The sequence below is a fragment of the Myotis myotis genome, unplaced genomic scaffold (genome assembly GCF_014108235.1).
Source record: "Myotis myotis isolate mMyoMyo1 unplaced genomic scaffold, mMyoMyo1.p scaffold_m19_p_11, whole genome shotgun sequence".
In the NCBI taxonomy this organism is placed as follows: Eukaryota; Metazoa; Chordata; class Mammalia; order Chiroptera; family Vespertilionidae; genus Myotis; species Myotis myotis.
Window position 1 is genome coordinate 50,502,972 of NW_023416315.1, and position 17,736 is coordinate 50,520,707.

Sequence of the window (17,736 nt, forward strand, 5' to 3'; positions counted from 1 at the left end):
AGAGGAGAGGAGAGGAGAGGAGAGGAGAGAGAGAAAAGAAAGAAAGAAAGAAAGAAAGAAAGAAAGAAAGAAAGAAAGAAAGAAAGAAAGAAAGAAAGAAAGAAAGAAAGAAAGAAAGAAAGAAAGAAAGGGAGAAATTGGTGCCCCCCTTACCTGCCCCAACCAGGAATCAGAACCTATAATTCAGGTATGTGCCCTGACCTGGAATTGAACCTGCAACCTTTTTGATGCATGGTATGACACTCCAACCAACTGAGCCACCCAGCTGGGACAGAAACTATTTTTAATAGGTACTGTATCTTAATTGTTAATTTAAAAATAGGAAGATGATATTTAGAACACAAATACTACTAAAAGGTTTTTAATGAAAAGCAAATCCTTTACATCCCCATGTGCTACTCTAACTTCTTTCCCAAGAGGCAAGCATTTTTAACACTTTAGTTTCTTTCTTTGTGTAGTTATCTCTGCTCTACATAATATGCTTATAATAATAGCTCTTATTTTTTCCGTTGTGTGCATTATCTATTGATTTCCTGCTATAATAGATGAGCATGGAATTCATGTATACTACTTCCATATTCCTCCCCCAATCTACCTAATATAGCAACATCACCCTTTAGGTTAAATCAATAAGCCATGGTTACATTATTATAAATATGTAGTCTTGTTTACCACAGAGCAAAGTAGCATATTGTGATTATTTTTTCCATTCTTTTTTTTGTGCCAATTTTAAATAGTTTTATTTAAGACGCTGCATTTTCCACTTTACAATACAGTTATAAAGTGCATTATATTTCCTTTCCCTGTGCACAGTCTGTATTCAAGTATCAAGAATGCCCAGTTATTTACTATACAGCAGCTCAACTTTTAAAACTGCCATGGAATTTGCTACAAATTTGGGTCCTTCAATATTTTGTATGGAACAATGCTAGATCTATGCTCAAAACTGGCTTAATCAGCCTCTTCAATGGTGGGCCCAGAGGAGGCACCGCCAGATGGTGGAGCTCCGCCACCAGGGAAGCCCCCAGGCATTCCTCCTGGCATGCTTCCTGCACTCTGGTACAGCTTGGTAATGATGGGGTTGCAGACGTTTTCCAACTCTTTTTGCCTATGTTCAAATTCTTCATTTTCTGCAGTCTGGTTCTTATCAAGCCAGTTGATGATTTCATTGCACTTGTCAAGAATCTTCTGTTTGTCCTCATCAGTGATCTTGCCTTGGAGTTTTTCATCTTCAACAGTTGCTTTCATGTTGAATGCATAGGACTCAAGTGAATTCTTGGAAGACACCTTGTCCCGCTGCTTCTCATCTTCAGCTTTGTACTTCTCAGCTTCTTGGACCATGCGCTCAATGTCTTCCTTGCTCAGACGACCCTTGTCATTAGTGATGGTAATCTTGTTCTCTTTTCCTGTACTCTTATCCACAGCAGAGACATTGAGGATGCCGTTGGCATCAATATCAAAAGTGACTTCAATCTGGGGGACACCATGAGGTGCAGGAGGTATGCCTATGAGTTCAAACTTGCCAAGCAGGTTGTTATCCTTGGTCATGGCACGCTCACCTTCATAAACCTGGATGAGCACACCTATTGGAGTAGGTGGCGAAGGTCTGTGTCTGCTTGGTGCGGATGGTGGTGTTGCGCTTGATCAGCACCGTCATGACGCCGCCAGCCGTCTCAATGCCAAGGGAAAGAGGTGTGACATCCAGCAGCAGCAGGTCTTGGACATTTTCAGATTTGTCTCCAGAGAGAAGGCTGCCTGGACAGCTGCACCATAAGCGACAGCCTCATCAGGGTTGATGCTCTTATTCAACTCTTTTCCATTGAAGAAGTCCTGTAGGAGTTTCTGAATCTTGGGGATACAAGTAGAGCCACCCACCGGGACAATATCATGGATCTGGGACTTGTCAAGCTTGGCATCCCGAAGGGCTTTCTCTACAGGGTCCAGGGTGCCACGGAAAAGGTCAGCATTCAATTCTTCAAATCGGGCACGGGTGATAGAGGTATAGAAGTCGATTCCTTCATAGAGTGAATCAATCTCAGTACTGGCCTGGTGCTGGAAGAGAGGGTACGCTTAGCACGTTCACAAGCAGTACGAAGGCGGTGGACAGCCCTCTGGTTCTCACTGATAGCCTTCTTATGCTTGCGTTTGAACTCTGCAATGAAATGGTTGACCATTCGGTTGTCGAAGTCTTCTCCACCTAAGTGGGTGTCCCCAGCTGTAGATTTGACCTCAAAGATTCCATCTTCAATTGTGAGGATTGACACATCGAAAGTGCCACCTCCCAAGTCAAAGATCAGCACGTTTCTTTCAGCTCCAACCTTTTTGTCTAAACCGTAAGCAATAGCAGCAGCAGTTGGCTCATTGATGATTCTAAGTACATTGAGACCAGCAATAGTTACAGCATCTTTGGTGGCCTGAGAGTCATTAAAGTAAGCAGGTACTGTGACAACAGCATTGGTAACAGTCTTCCCAAGGTAGGCTTCTGCGATTTCCTTCATCTTTGTTGAAACCATGGATGACACCTCTTCTGGATAAAAGCTTTTTGTCTCTCCCTTGTATTCTACTTGGATCTTGGGCCTGCCAGCATCATTCACCACCATGAAAGGCCAATGCTTCATGTCAGACTGGACAACAGCATCGTCAAATCTACGTCCAATCAAGCGCTTGGCATCAAAGACCGTGTTGGTAGGATTCATTACTACTTGATTCTTTGCAGCATCACCGATCAATCGTTCAGTATCAGTAAAGGCAACATAACTCAAGGTGGTTCGGTTTCCCTGATCGTTGGCAATTATTTCCACTTTTCCATGCTGGAATACACCCACACAAGAGTAGGTGGTGCCAAGATCAATGCCAACTGCAGGTCCCTTAGACATGGTTGCTGGTGTGCGCGCTCGGCTGGCAGAGACTGACCCGAACTGGTGTCCCCGTGTTCAATGAGCTCCATTCTTGTATTACCATTTGTTTCCTTGGAATTTCAAATTGATTCTTTCTTCCACTATTTGTCTTTCCCATATTTAATTTTTTTTTCCAAGTTCTTGGTCACAGCATATATTCTACCAAGAACCAGTTACTTTCTCAGTAGGTTCTATTTTAGTTCTATCATGCTCATGTTTTTATCTCCTTCAATTTCTGAATTGTTCTGGAAGGTGGGGGGATTGCGCTTATTTGTGTGACCCTATCCTTTTCCCATCTGCCCAGGTGGTTTCCTTTTCTTCCTGGCACTCAGGCCCCCTGATTTGTGATTACTTATTTCCTGTGGCCAATGTTCAGTGCTGAGCAGCCAAAGGAGCACAGGCTTAAAGTCAGTCAGACTCAGATTTAAAACCCAAATCTGCCACTTAGCAAATATGTGACCTTATGCCATCTGATCCACTATGGTCCTTGAACTTGCCACTGTACACTAAGGAATGTGCTAGAGAATTCTTCAAGAAATACACATTTTTTTTTATTGACCCCAAAGTATGTCCCTGGACACTATCCTAAACTCTTTACCTCTTTACATGTATTTTCTCATTTAATTCTCACACCAACTTATGAAACAGATAATATCCAAACCCCTGTTTCACATATGAGAAATCTGAGGCATATGGAGTGTAAGGAATGTGCCCAAGGTCACACAGCAGCAACCAGTGGAGCCAGGAATCACGTGTATGTCTGACATGGAGCCCAGACTCTCATCTCTGACAGCATGCTTCCCCTCACTGTGAAAATGCATCTTGGCAAACTGCTCACCATGATAATAAACCATACGGCTTTTCTTATGCACTCCACGTCCCAGGATCCAAGGATTTATTGGTAAAGGATGATCAGTCTAATGGGACATCCTGTTTAAAAAAACAACTAATCAACTGTAACTGTTCTCAAGGTAGATCCTGAAGCCAGCAAAGCAGAGTCGCAGAAATACAGTTACCGAGTACTTCCCACACAGCAGATGTGGCCCCACAGGCTGCGCTTCACTGAGGCTTCTTCATGCCATTATTTCATTAACCACCAGACCTAGTACAAGACATTCTCTTTACACCACAAGCCCTGCATTCTTACAGAAGTCCCTAGTTCATTATCATGAAGTCCATCCTCCTTAACTTACCTCCTTGGCTCATTGAAAAAAATACATGAGAATTGGATTCCCCAAATTAGCAGTCATCTTAATGACTTGAAATGCATCTCAAGTGACTTGAGGTGGCAAACGATCTTATATACATACACATACATGTCCCTGGGCTTTCACATCTAGAGATTCAGTTGGGTGAGTGCAGGGAAGGACCACATTCCATATTTTTTAAAATTCCTCAAAAGAGTGTGATGATCAGCCAGGTGCAGGAACCACTGCTCAGAGCACCTGGCTCATTATGACCCGGAATGCTAGCTCTCTCCCCTGCGTTTCCTCTTCCCACATGGAACTCTGCAGTTAGCTGAGTTATTCTTCAACTTCTGTCTCAGCATCTTATGGATTTATGTCCAAGTGTGAGCCCAAATATTCTCTACTCAGGCCATCACTGCAATAAAACCCAGTGTTTATTTCTTGGAATATATTTCATTAACCTACATGTACTACTTGCCTTTTAAGTTGATTTCTCAGTATGTCTTTTTCCTTGTATCCATGCTCCATACTAATTCCCATGAAAATATCCTGCATTCTCACTTTCCACTGTCCACTTCACCCAGGCCATTATCTCTGCCCCCTCCGTTGCCCCTACTTTCGGATTGGCCATCTCCTCCAATTGCCTCACTCTCTGTGGCCCCTTGCAGAGGGAGCTGGCTACAGACCACATGCTTATTTGGGAGATGAAGAGAGTGCAAGAAAAAAAACTCACCTTATTATGGAATTTCCTATTGCATTCTTGCCAGCATGGGTTGCTTCTGCTTTCTCAGCAGGAAGCAAGCAAATTGAAGCTGATGATGGGAAGATTGTATGAGAACAGAGGTGGGGAAGGGATAGGTGCAGGCAGAACAGGTGTCATTATAGAAAAATTGATGCCTTGAACTTCAAAACCAGAAAAAAAGACTGAGAAAGTAGATGGAGAGAGAGCTCTATTGACCTGGGTTAAGAGTGGCCAAGGGGTTTGTGCCAGACTGTCAGAAAGTATGAGACATCTGTGACCTCAAAAATGGGATTATTTGCTTTCTAGAGGTGATGCAGGTTTATGTGTTTGAAATAAAATTCCTCATTTGTAAACTAAGCTGGGTCCTGATAAACCTCAAACTGATGGCATGTGAGTGGGAATAAAGCAGAGAGAGGCCATTTGTGCTACATGGGTGAACATTTTACTCCTCCCTCAGGAGTGGCCATGGCAGAACACATTTTGATTGACTTCAAATCACATTATTGGTTCAGTAATATAATCGTATGATATTTTAATCTCTGATGTTTATCAGTTCATATAGTATATTTCAAGTAAAGTAAAAGTATTTGGGTGGGTTGTTATCACTGTGTATCCAATGTATATAATCTTGAGTTTGCCAGACTGTTTGCTTGTCCAATACCTGGCTCCTTATTATTGCCTAGAGGTCATTATCCGAAGGACAGGAAGCATTGGTCCTGGCTGGAGGGTGAGGATGTGGAAGGGCTGGAATGAGGTATGTTATTTCTTTTTTTTTTAAATGTTACAGAACAAAAACCACAGCTAAACATAAACATCCCGACACAAAGCATGATGTACCCCAAGCTGGAACACCGTGCACCTTGCCTGGCACACTTTCACTTACCTTTCATTTATGCCACAAAGCTACTCAGTAACACACTATTTCATGGGCCCTTCCAGGTAGCTCTGTATTTTCTCTATGCTACCACAGTAGTTTGAACAGACCATTTAACGTGCCTTGTTCATCATAATGTATCTTATTTTATTTTATTTTTAAAATATTTTTTATTTTTCTCAATTACAGTTGACATAATATTGTGTTACTTTCAGGTGTATAACCCAATAATTGGATATTATATAACTTACTAAGTGATCACCCCCAATAAATCTAGCACCCACATTATGATGTACTTTAAATAATTGGATACATCTATCCCCCAATTACATTTTTAGTTCCTCTCAGGAACAGTATTTTATTCATCTTCCTCGTCCTTCTGGGGTGGTGCAGTGAAAGATAGGGAAGGGAAAGCTTACAAGTGAGCAATGTAAACATAATGGAAATAAGGAGCCTACCATATTTTAATGATATATGGGCATGAGACTCTACCCAGTGCCCTGTCCACTCTGGGATAGACTGAAAATTAGCTCTGAGATTGAATAGACTGCAAATTCAGTGGCAAGGTAAAGACAGAGGAGATTCGTCTGGGCTCTCAGACTCTTGTCACTGTGTTCAAGTTCATAGAGACTAAAGGCTCTGGCTGTGAGTCAGACAGTATGGAATTTATTTGCTATGCAGCCTAGGCAAGTCACTACCTCTCAAAACCCACTTCATCTGTAAGAGGGGGAAGTTAAGGAAATGAAGTAAGAACAGTCCTTGATACTCAATAACTATTATTATCATCATCATCAGCAGCAGCAGCATCATCATCATCTTCATCATCTAACCCAATTTGTACAATGAGGAAGAACATTATCCTGGAAAAATGAATTATCAATCATTAGCCATGCATTAGGAATGTCAGAAAATCTTGTATAAACTTCAGAATTAGAGACAAAGTAGTATCTATACCTGTGAGGCAGGCAGGGGTGTCTGTATCTGCAGTGTGTGTGTGTGTGTGTGTGTGTGTGTGTGCAGGCATGTGCACACCTGTGATTGAGACAGAGTGAGATCAGTTGGGAAAAGCTATGGATAAAAATAATTGCCAGGTTTTGGTCTATCATGTATGCTATAGAATAAATTACTTGCCTGAATTGTATAGACTGAATTGTAACCCCATAAAATTTCTATGTAGAAGCTCTAACCCCCAACCTGACTATATTTGGAGACATCATCTCTAAGGAGATAATTAAGGTTAAATGAAGTCATAAGGGGGAGGCTCTGATTCAATCGGACTGGTGTCTTTATAAGGAGACAAAGAGGTACCAGGAGAGTGTATACACTGAGAAAAGGCCATGTGAGGTCACAGTCAGAAGACAGCTGTCTGTAAACCAAGGAGAAAGACTTCACCAGAAACTGACCCTACTGCCACCATGATCATGGATTTTCAGCTTCCAGAATTGTGATAAGATTCATTCCTGTCATTTAATCCAACCAGCCTGTGGTATTTTGTATGGCAGTCTTAAACGAATACAATGAGTAATAACAGTCTGGTTTTCTCCCAAAAGTTTCTCTCTCTCTTTCTCTCTGGAATCAGGGATATGGGGCCCATATAGTCTGGTCCTTCCTTCTCAGTGGATTCTACCACTTCCTATGTACACACAAGCTTTCCTCCTACTCACGGCCAGGGAGCCCCTCAGCAAAGTCCTTCTCAGTGCTTGTCTCAAGAGCAAATATTTATGGCAGATTCCTTTTCTCTACTAAAGGAACTTCTTTCTAAGGACACAGGAAAAGTAATGGGAGGCCATGATTCCAACCCAAAGATGCTCACCTCTGCTGTGCTCTCCGTACCTTTCTGTAAGAACAGCATTCTCCCAGTGTTTCCCAACATGGCACACAGATGATCACAAAGCTTGACTGAAAATTGGACAGTATGTCAATTTGTCCTATTCACACTAGTTGATTTTATACCAGTACAGTGGATATGGATATAGATATATAATTACCATATAGTTGCTTTAGTTTAAGGTACTTGACTTTGGACAGGAGGAAAGTTCAAGCTAAAAAGCAACTTGAGCATGAACTTGCACAAAGTAGCTGGAAAAAAATTACCAGGAGCCTGCACAGAAGTGCTAATTTGCTAATGAAAACTTTGGCATTACCTTTTTAATGCTGCATTCAAATACACAGATGTACTTTTTATTTTTATCACTTTTTCAGCAGGATCAGTCTTTCCTTTCCCCCTTATCTTGAGAAAAAGCATCTGTTTGAGATTTCTTGTGTTCCCAAGGCTACAGCTAGAGCGTGGAATTAGCTGATGCATAGAAGGTGTTGCCATGTGCTTGGGCCTCCCACTCTACCTCAAGCTATTAAGGCTGCTGCTGACTGTGCTGACTGTGCAGACAGGAAGAGGCAGCCAGCTCAGATTCTGCTTTAGTTGAAAAACAGGGAAAAATAAAGAAAGAAAGGAATAGGATCTGGCCCACCTGCCTCTTAAAAACAAAGAAAACTCTATTTTCTAAAGCTTTGAGTTGGAATACTGAGAGAATACAACTCATAAATGTCTTCAACCTATATAGTAAAAGCCTAATATGCAAATTGACCGAATGGTGGAACAACCGGCAGAACGACTGGTCGCTATGATGCGTACTGACCACCAGGGGGCAGATGCTCAATGCAGGAGCTGCCCCCGGTGGACAGTGCACTCCCACAGGGGAGCACCGCTCAACCAGAAGCCGGGCTCATGGCTGGCAAGTGCAGTGGTGGTGGTAGGAGCCTCTCCCGCCTCCGCGGCAGCTCTAAGGAGCAGTGAACCAAGCTGTAAGGAGCAGCGAGCAGGCGGGCAGTAAGGAGCGAGGGGTCCCAGACTGCGAGAGGGTGCAGGCCAGGCTGAGGGACCACCCCACCCCCCTGGTGCATGAATTTCGTGCACCGGGCCTCTAGTATTTTTATAAAACTCTATATTTCTGGAGATTCAGATTGGTTAAATAGCTGTTCTCCTTATCTGTTTTTGTGGCAATTAAACCTGAATAACATTTATTCATTGCATAGGCATAGATCATGTAGAACTTGAGATGTTGTTATGGGTTGTTTTTGGTTTTTCATTTTCCTAAATATTCAACAGTGAAACAAACATCTCTAATGCAGGTAGGGTTACATGAACAAAAGTAAAATACCAAAACCTCACAAAAGGGCATACAGTGAGAAGTGTAAATCTCCCTACTGCCGGGGTCCAACCCCAGCGGGTCCAGGGGTCCCCAAAGGTGTAGATGGAGTCGGCGAAGAAGGAAGGACACGGAGATAGTGTTCAGTTAATCAGCAGCCTAGCCAGGATCTCCAGCCAGGATCTCCAGCCAGGTTCTGTGTCCATGTTCTCTTGCTAGGTTCTCCAGCCAGGTTCTGTCCAGGTTCTCCAGCCAGGTTCAGTCACCAGGTTCTAGTCAGGTTCTCTTGCCAATTTCTGTAGTCAGGTTCAGTGCAGGATCTTTTGCCATGTTCTCTCGCTAGGTTCTGTCTCTAGGTTCTGAGGCCAGTTTCTGTCCAGGATCTTTTGCCATGTTCTCTCCAGCAAAGTTCTTCTGTCTCTAGAGAACGTTCTGTGTAGGTTCTGTGCCTCGGTTCCATCTCTCCGTTCCGTGTTCTAAGTTCTGTATTCTAAGTTCTGACTCTTGCTGTCTTATTACATCTGTATTTATACCAGTTGATTCAATCCTATCAATCTCTATTACAAAGGTTAGGGCGTTTCCTATCTCCATTCCAGGGAGTAAAGATTATGTAGCTTAAGCATGATTATTCGTAGTTAAAGTGATTAATTACCCACCTGGCACTAGTTAAGAGGTTTTATTCCCTCCCTAACTTCAGGGGAAAATCCCTACCTGGGGAAACAACCTTTCTCAGAGACCTTGGTTAAAACACATAGTGCCAAGAAGGTGAGCAAACATATTAAGAACAGTATGCTATATATGCCAGGTCCCTTGAAACAGCAAGCATGGACCGGCTCCTGGCAAATTCCCCCTTTTTTATTTTTTAAAAGCAGGCATTAAAAAGAAAAAAACCCAAATGCTCTCTTGTATCCATTTTAAGAGTAGGATTGACGCTTTCCGCTATTACCTGAGTCCTGATCTATCACCCCAGGGAGAGCTTGCCAATCCTGCACTTTCCCAGGGTGGAAAGGCTGCAGTGGGGTTAAGGATAAGGCTCCTTGGGCATACCTTCTCCCATGCCATTACATTTACCTTTCCTTCCTCAGAAAAGCATGGACATATTTCTTGTATAAAACGTTCTGTCTGACTGGGAGTAACCTTAATTCCTCTGCTAGCAAGCATATATGTTAAAAGATCAATACAGAGTCTTTTTTCTTTAGACTCAGTATGGCACATCTTCTTAATCTAAAGATCAATACTGAGTCTTCTTTCTTTGGACTCAGTATGGCACATCTTCTCAATCTAAGGATCAATACAGAGTCTTCTTTCTTTGGACTCAGTATGGCACATCTTCTCAATCTAAGTTCTGTACTATCCACCTTCTTACCCTACTTATCTTCTATAGGGGGGTCTGTAGCACCCTGGTGGAGTCCTATCCGTCCCGAGTGTGGGGGTTCTCAATGGGGGGGGGCTTACCTAGGGGAATCCTGTTCCAGGGGTTCCCAAAGGTGTGGACGGAGTCGGCGAAGACTATCCACCCTCTTCATATGGTGGAGTCTGATCCATCCCGATTGTGGGGCAAAGACTATCCACCCTCTTCCTACGGTGGAGTCCTATCCGTCCCGAGTGCGGGGCGCTTACCTAGGGGTCCCTGTTCGGGCGCCATATGCCGGGGTCCAACCCCAGCGGGTCCAGGGGTCCCCAAAGGTGTAGATGGAGTCGGCGAAGAAGGAAGGACACGGAGATAGTGTTCAGTTAATCAGCAGCCTAGCCAGGATCTCCAGCCAGGATCTCCAGCCAGGTTCTGTGTCCATGTTCTCTTGCTAGGTTCTCCAGCCAGGTTCTGTCCAGGTTCTCCAGCCAGGTTCAGTCACCAGGTTCTAGTCAGGTTCTCTTGCCAATTTCTGTAGTCAGGTTCAGTGCAGGATCTTTTGCCATGTTCTCTCGCTAGGTTCTGTCTCTAGGTTCTGAGGCCAGTTTCTGTCCAGGATCTTTTGCCATGTTCTCTCCAGCAAAGTTCTTCTGTCTCTAGAGAACGTTCTGTGTAGGTTCTGTGCCTCGGTTCCATCTCTCCGTTCCGTGTTCTAAGTTCTGTATTCTAAGTTCTGACTCTTGCTGTCTTATTACATCTGTATTTATACCAGTTGATTCAATCCTATCAATCTCTATTACAAAGGTTAGGGCGTTTCCTATCTCCATTCCAGGGAGTAAAGATTATGTAGCTTAAGCATGATTATTCGTAGTTAAAGTGATTAATTACCCACCTGGCACTAGTTAAGAGGTTTTATTCCCTCCCTAACTTCAGGGGAAAATCCCTACCTGGGGAAACAACCTTTCTCAGAGACCTTGGTTAAAACACATAGTGCCAAGAAGGTGAGCAAACATATTAAGAACAGTATGCTATATATGCCAGGTCCCTTGAAACAGCAAGCATGGACCGGCTCCTGGCACCCTACTTCAATGTCTTAGTCTCCCTCCCCTGGGGCAACAAGGTGCCAGTTTTTTGTGTATCTTCCCGGAGATGTGCAATGACTGTTCTACACCCAACCCAGTGTGGTCTCTCTGTGCCTATCCCCTATTCAGTACCTGAAATAAATTGCCTTTATTATTAACTATCACTTCATATGCATAAAAATGATGTTTCCCTTCCCACTGAAAGTACAACTACAAAAACTCAGGACCTTTCCCATTGTATATATCCCAGTAAATATTTGTTGATTGGCAAGGTTACAGGAAACTGCAGAAAAATCTCAGAGCTGAGATTTTATCTTAAGAAGGAAAAAGAAGCAGACAGGAATGGAAGTATATGGAGGAAACATTTTCTGGAATGTTTTCACAAATCTGTAGGGGAAAAGTCAGTATATTAACTTCCATGGAGAATAATCAAACCTGCTATTGCTCTTCTGATAATGTTATATAATGGCTGAGAGTAAACCATACAGCCCACAAGGAAATTCATGGCCAAGTAATTATATTCATGAAATGTTACAGTTATACTCCCTAAATCAATACTTTTTTGTCTTGAGGTCAATGGGATATTACACTGGATTATAAATTCCTTTCTAATAACATAAAAGATTTTGTTCTTGTAGATCAAAACCTAACAATGAAACAAGTTCTCTACTCATGTCTCTATAAGTATTTGATTCTTGGTATTAAGAAAAATGATGCTTCTCTTCAACTAACTTTTGTGTAGTTTCTCCTCTTTTCACACATTTTCTTAGATACATTCTTTGAATTTTCTGAGTCATTTTCCATTACATTTCCTTTCTTTCTTCTTTCTACAAACTTCATACTTAGTAACAATATTAGTTTGTGTATTCTCTACGCAAATATTTCCCAGAAGGACACACACACAAAAATGGGATGGATTCATCTTGCATTATTAAGTAATATGTTTTGCGACTGAACTTAGTTCTCCAAGATCCACCAGTCTTCATTTTTCCAGAGAACTATAAGTGATAGCATCATACTAACTTGCCTGGACAAAATGCTTGGAATGAAACTGAAAAATCTCACTAATTAGTGAGCTGGGTGAATGAACAGTTTGAATATATTATCATTTGAATTGTAAGATGTTAAAAACAAACAATTGGCCACTTTATAATATAGAGAGTAACAATTGAAATACCCAAAGGATTTATTAAGTGTTTCTACTTGCAGACCTTGAACTTTGTCATGGATATGTTCATTTGTTCAACTGTGCTTAAAATATTAATATGATTAAATATTTTATTTCCTTCTCCTGTAGGTAGTGATTAATTCTATATTTCATTGCAAGATTTCTTTTCATCCACGTCCCTTGGCTGGACTCAAACTGTTATGGCTAATAGCCCCAATTAAAACTTGAAAGTCTATTTGCATTTCAAATGGGAGGAAACACTTCAAATTAATTCAACATTTTTATATACTTTTTAGATAAGCTTGGTGACTGACATCTGGGCTGACATAACTACAATAACCTCTTTCATTTATGTAATATGTTTAATAAAACATAATATGTTTACTTAAGTAGCCTTCAAAATGCAGTTAACAAATGATAGAGTATATTTGAGTACCAAAATATTTTAAATTATGCTCATTACGATGGAATAATCTATTGGTTGAGCTTCCAATGCATATCCAGAGATGATGAGCCATTTACTAAGTAATCTCATTACCTTTTCTCCAACCACAATCATTATAAGTTCTTTCTATTAAACGTACTTCTAAGATTTAAACGGGAACCATCATATGTCAGCCTACAACTGAACCTATATTGTAGCTGGACATCCAAGGGGTCGGCTGCCTGTGACCACTTGAGCCAATTAAGTGGAGACAGGGTTGAATCATATGTGAGCATTTATTCCAATAATGCCGGCAGCATGGGAGAGCAGCAGGTCACCCACAGAAATCTGCTCTGACCCCTCTTGCCAGTTGGCTGGTTATATACACACACGAGGGAGAAGATAGCTACGTGCAGCTATGAGCTACAAGTGTAACATGGAAAGGGGAAGTAGAGTTTTCAGTCCGGCCTTCAGGAGCTCAAAGTCTGATAACAAGGTGGCTAATCTATGATGTTACAAACAGCTCAGCCCGTTCCTGGGACCGGAGAATGGTCAATGTTCCTGAGAAAAACTCCCAGAGGGGGTCAGGGTCCAGGCATAGCAACTAAATCAAAGCATGTCCTGTCCTTGGTCTGTTCTCAAAATGTGTTTCTTTTCTGAGTAATGGACCCATTGAGGCATCTTATCTTTTAACAGGACTGTTTCATCCTTCAGTTTCCCAGGGTCTGTAAGCAAACTTCTTATCTACAATTAGTAAGGTGAATAATTATTAGACAACTGTGGCTCTATTCTCATTACATATCCTTCCCCACTCTCAATATGACCAGACCCATAAAACAAATATAATGTGCTAAAGACCTCATCTGCTACAGATGACTTAGGATGCTCTCTGTCACTTAAGTGAAGCTATTTATAGCTTGTCCAGAAATGACAACTTAAGCAAATAATATGTTTCTATATCTTATGTGCACTGATGTTATGCATCCTTTCAGGCTGGCAAAGCACATCTCTCTCTAAGTTTGACCTATAGAGTCCTCAGTCCAGAAAGCTCTAAACAGAATAATTTAAAAATCCATGAAATGTACACATTAAAATTTAAGTTATTTAAAACTCCCGTGTTTCTGCTGAGCCAAGACAATAATAGGCAAGATATTTTGTATGCCCAACACATCCAAAGATTTGGTCCTTGGGCAGATGGAATAATCGTATGTTTTAGGTGCATTTTTCTTCTGAATGGAGAGTTCAGAAGATTCATCATTTTCTGGTTTGTTTTATAAAATAAAGGGGAAATACTGAAATCTTAGGGGTTAACCCATTTGAACATGTAACCCTTCTCTCCCATCTCTGACAACTAGCTGCTTGGCATTTACTGGGAAATGTTGAGTTACAGACACCTAAAATCTGCATTTCTGGATAGTCCAGATTATTTTTTTTTATGTTTAATTAAAAGCAGTGTTCTTTATCTTCTACTCATTCTACCTCATGGAGAAACATAAATCAGTCTAAATTCAAGGGATAAATCATTGTAGATGACCAAAAGTGCATTTCAAACTTAGTTTTCTTGAATTCTTTATTAAATAGCTCAATTTATATACAAGAACTTCCCAAGGCATATTTACTTGACTCTCAGTGAGTAAGGGAAGCCCTAATCTGAAGAAAAAGACATTGTTGACATCTGAGAGATGAAAGGTATATTTATGAATACTTTTCCTCCTACTTTTATGGTCTTGCATCAAATTTCTTCCCCCTTCCCTTTAAACTAAAACTCCTCTCCACCAGGAATGATTCAGCTGGGTTTCTCTCTGGGTAAAGCAAATGACATTGTTATTCCAAAGAGATGTTCCTTAGAATGAGAGAATAACTAACTGATGAGATGTAAACCCAGAATGTTTTCGTGTTTTTCACCACTCCAAAAAAAGTAGCCCCCTTTCCATTGATCTCAAGTAAGCCACCAGAGGGGTACATACAGAGAGCCATCGCATTGCTTAGTAACTTACAGCCCAGGTTACTTGCAAATAGCTCAGCACCTTGCAGGAAATACTGCCTGAACACCAGCACCAAACATGAGAGAGTCCCTACCACTCTGGCAGGAAATTATCCTCAAGGTCACATAGTAACTAGTATGCCTTTCTCCTTCAAATGCCAGCACTGTATTCAACTTGAATTCCATCTCTGTTTGCCCCGTGCAGAACCAGAGTCCTCAGCTTAGGGAAGGAAGCTTGCCCACAGCGCCTGAAAGCTCCTCCTCTGTGGGGATGTGATACAGGAGGACTACATCGGAAACGTGGTTGCCGCAAGTCAAGGCTAAATGTGAATTTGAACCAAATCCAAAGCAGGATGCTTATTTGGACATTAAAACTGTCGAGTGAGCCTCTAAAATCTGCCTGGTGCTCGTTTCACTGGGCCGATTGGCCTGCTAAGTGTATTGGCTTCCAAGTTCCACCCCACACTTTGAGACTTTACTTGGAGAGCCAAGAGCCATAAAATTATTGACACTAGAGGATACAATGTTTGCAATAAAATATCCCATTTGTCTTTTATATCTATGCATTTTTTTGAATTATAGGACACTTAAGGATATTGCTCAGGCAATCAAGTTTTGGACAGGCTTAACATTTAAACTTCGTTACGAGTTTTAAGCAACTTCACTCTGTGAACTCCCTATATCCACACAGATTTATTTTAATTGTGTTAATTCAATGATTAATTATATTAACCTTTTTAAGACTTAGTTTCTTAAGAATTCATTTTCTGTGACATAACAACATCATTGTACTAATTGCTCCTTTTATTTTAAATTGGCATTGTGGGGTTTTTATCTTTTTATTTTTAAAATTTTAATTGAATTTATTGGGATGCATTGGTTAATAAAATTACACAGGAATCAAGTATACAATTCTATGATACATCATCTTATATCCTGTTGTGTGTTCACCACCCCAAGTCAAGTCTCCTTCCATCACCATTTATCCCCCCTTTACCTTCTTCTACCTCCCCCCACACCTCCTTTTCCTCTGGCAGCCACAACACTGTTTTCTGTATCCATGAGTCATTCTTTTCATTTCTTTGCTTAATCCCTTCACCCTTCTCAGCCAGGCCCCAACCCCTCCACTCTGATTGTGAAAGGAGTTTTAGGGATAAAATAGGCAGGTTTGGGGAGTTTTAGAATAAAGAGGGTCCACAGGGGAGGACTGCATAGGTGAGGGCTTGGAGCTGCCAGAAGGCATACATTCACAGAGGGGGGAAAAGGTGCCACAGGGTAAGGGGAGAGGAAGACATCCATTCACAGAAGATAGGGAACAGCCACTGGTATGGGGAGAAAAACGAAACAGACTTTCACAGAGGATAGAGAAATGTCGACAAATGGGGGGAAGAGGAAAACAGATTTTCACAGGAGATAGAGAATTCTACCACTGAAGGGGGAGAGAAAAAGAGGGGCACCAAGTAGGGTTGGGGCTTTGAAGCTGATATTCTGCAAGAGTGACCAATTAGAAGGCAGTATGAAGAAACAAAGGACTGCAGCCTTTATAACCTTAGAAAAAAGGAACTTAGTGAGTGACCCCTTGAAACCCCTTCCCTGCATGGGCGTCTGTATTTGCTTCCAATAAATTTCCACCCTTTTCGTCTACCACCTTTTGTCTGTGGCTTCATTCTCCAAATCCATCTGGACAAGGACCGGGAAAGAAATCACCCTTACATCCTGCTCAGAAAACAACCCGGCGCAGGAGCTTTCAGTCTGTTCTGCGTATCCATCAGTCTATCTCCACTTTGTTTGCTAGTGTTTTTTTGTTCAGTAGATGTCACATAGAAGTGAAATCAGATGGTACTTGTCTTTCTCTGACTGGCTTACTTCACTTAGCATAATGCTCTCCAGGTCCACCCATGCTGTCGCAAAAGGTAAGATTTCCTTCTTTTTACAGCGGAGAAGTATTCCATTGTGCAAATGTACCAAGGTTTTTTTATCCTCTCTATTGATGGGCTGCTTCTAATTCTTGGCTATTGTAACTAACACTGCAATGAACATAGGTGTGCGTATATTTAACTTGCTTAGGAAGGCATAACTTCTTTTTAATACTAATAGGTATGATTATGCAAACATTGTTAATGAAGTTGTCATTGGGAAAAAATGTAAGAATGGAGGAGTGAGGTAGTCATTTTACCCTCTCTACTTAGATATGTGGCAACTTGTGATAGATGCGAAACTATATGTTACTATTTTCTTGGAAATTTTTCTTAGCCCTTTTTTTTGGCCTCATATTTCTCACTCACAAAGTGGATATAAAAATGTCATGGGAGGGGGGGGTTGGGGCTCTAATTTATTTTATTTGTTTTAATTTTACAATTCATCTTTATTGTTGAAAGTATTATAGGTGTCTCCCTTTTCCCCCCATTGACCCCTTCTAGCCCGCCCCCACCCCACCCCGTCACCACACTATTGTCCGTGTCCATGGGTTATGCATATATGCATATACATTCTTCAGGCTCTATTTTTGAAAATTCTTTATTGTTTAAAGTATTACATATGTCCCCTCTTTCCCCAATTGACCTGTACCTGGCCACTCCCACCTCCCAGAACATGCCCTCACCACCCTAGTGTCTGTATCCATTGGTTATGCTTATATGCATACATACAAGTCCTTTGGTTGATCACTTTACCCTCCCCCCACCTTCCCCTACCTTCCCTCTGAAGTTTGACGGTCTGTTCAATGCTTCTCTGTCTCTGGGTCTATTTTTGTTCATTAGTTTATGTTGTTCATTATATTACACAAATGAGTGAGAGCATGTGATATTTATCTTTCTCCGACTGGCTTATTCTCTTAGCATAATGCTCTCCAGGTCCATTTATGCTGTTGCAAATGATAAGT

General features: G+C 41.4%; 1 pseudogene; it reads right to left on the reverse strand.

Moving 5' to 3' along the window:
• Nucleotides 1-720: 720 nt before the first annotated feature.
• On the reverse strand, nucleotides 721-2,923 carry LOC118666296 (annotated as a pseudogene).
• Nucleotides 2,924-17,736: the final 14,813 nt, after the last annotated feature.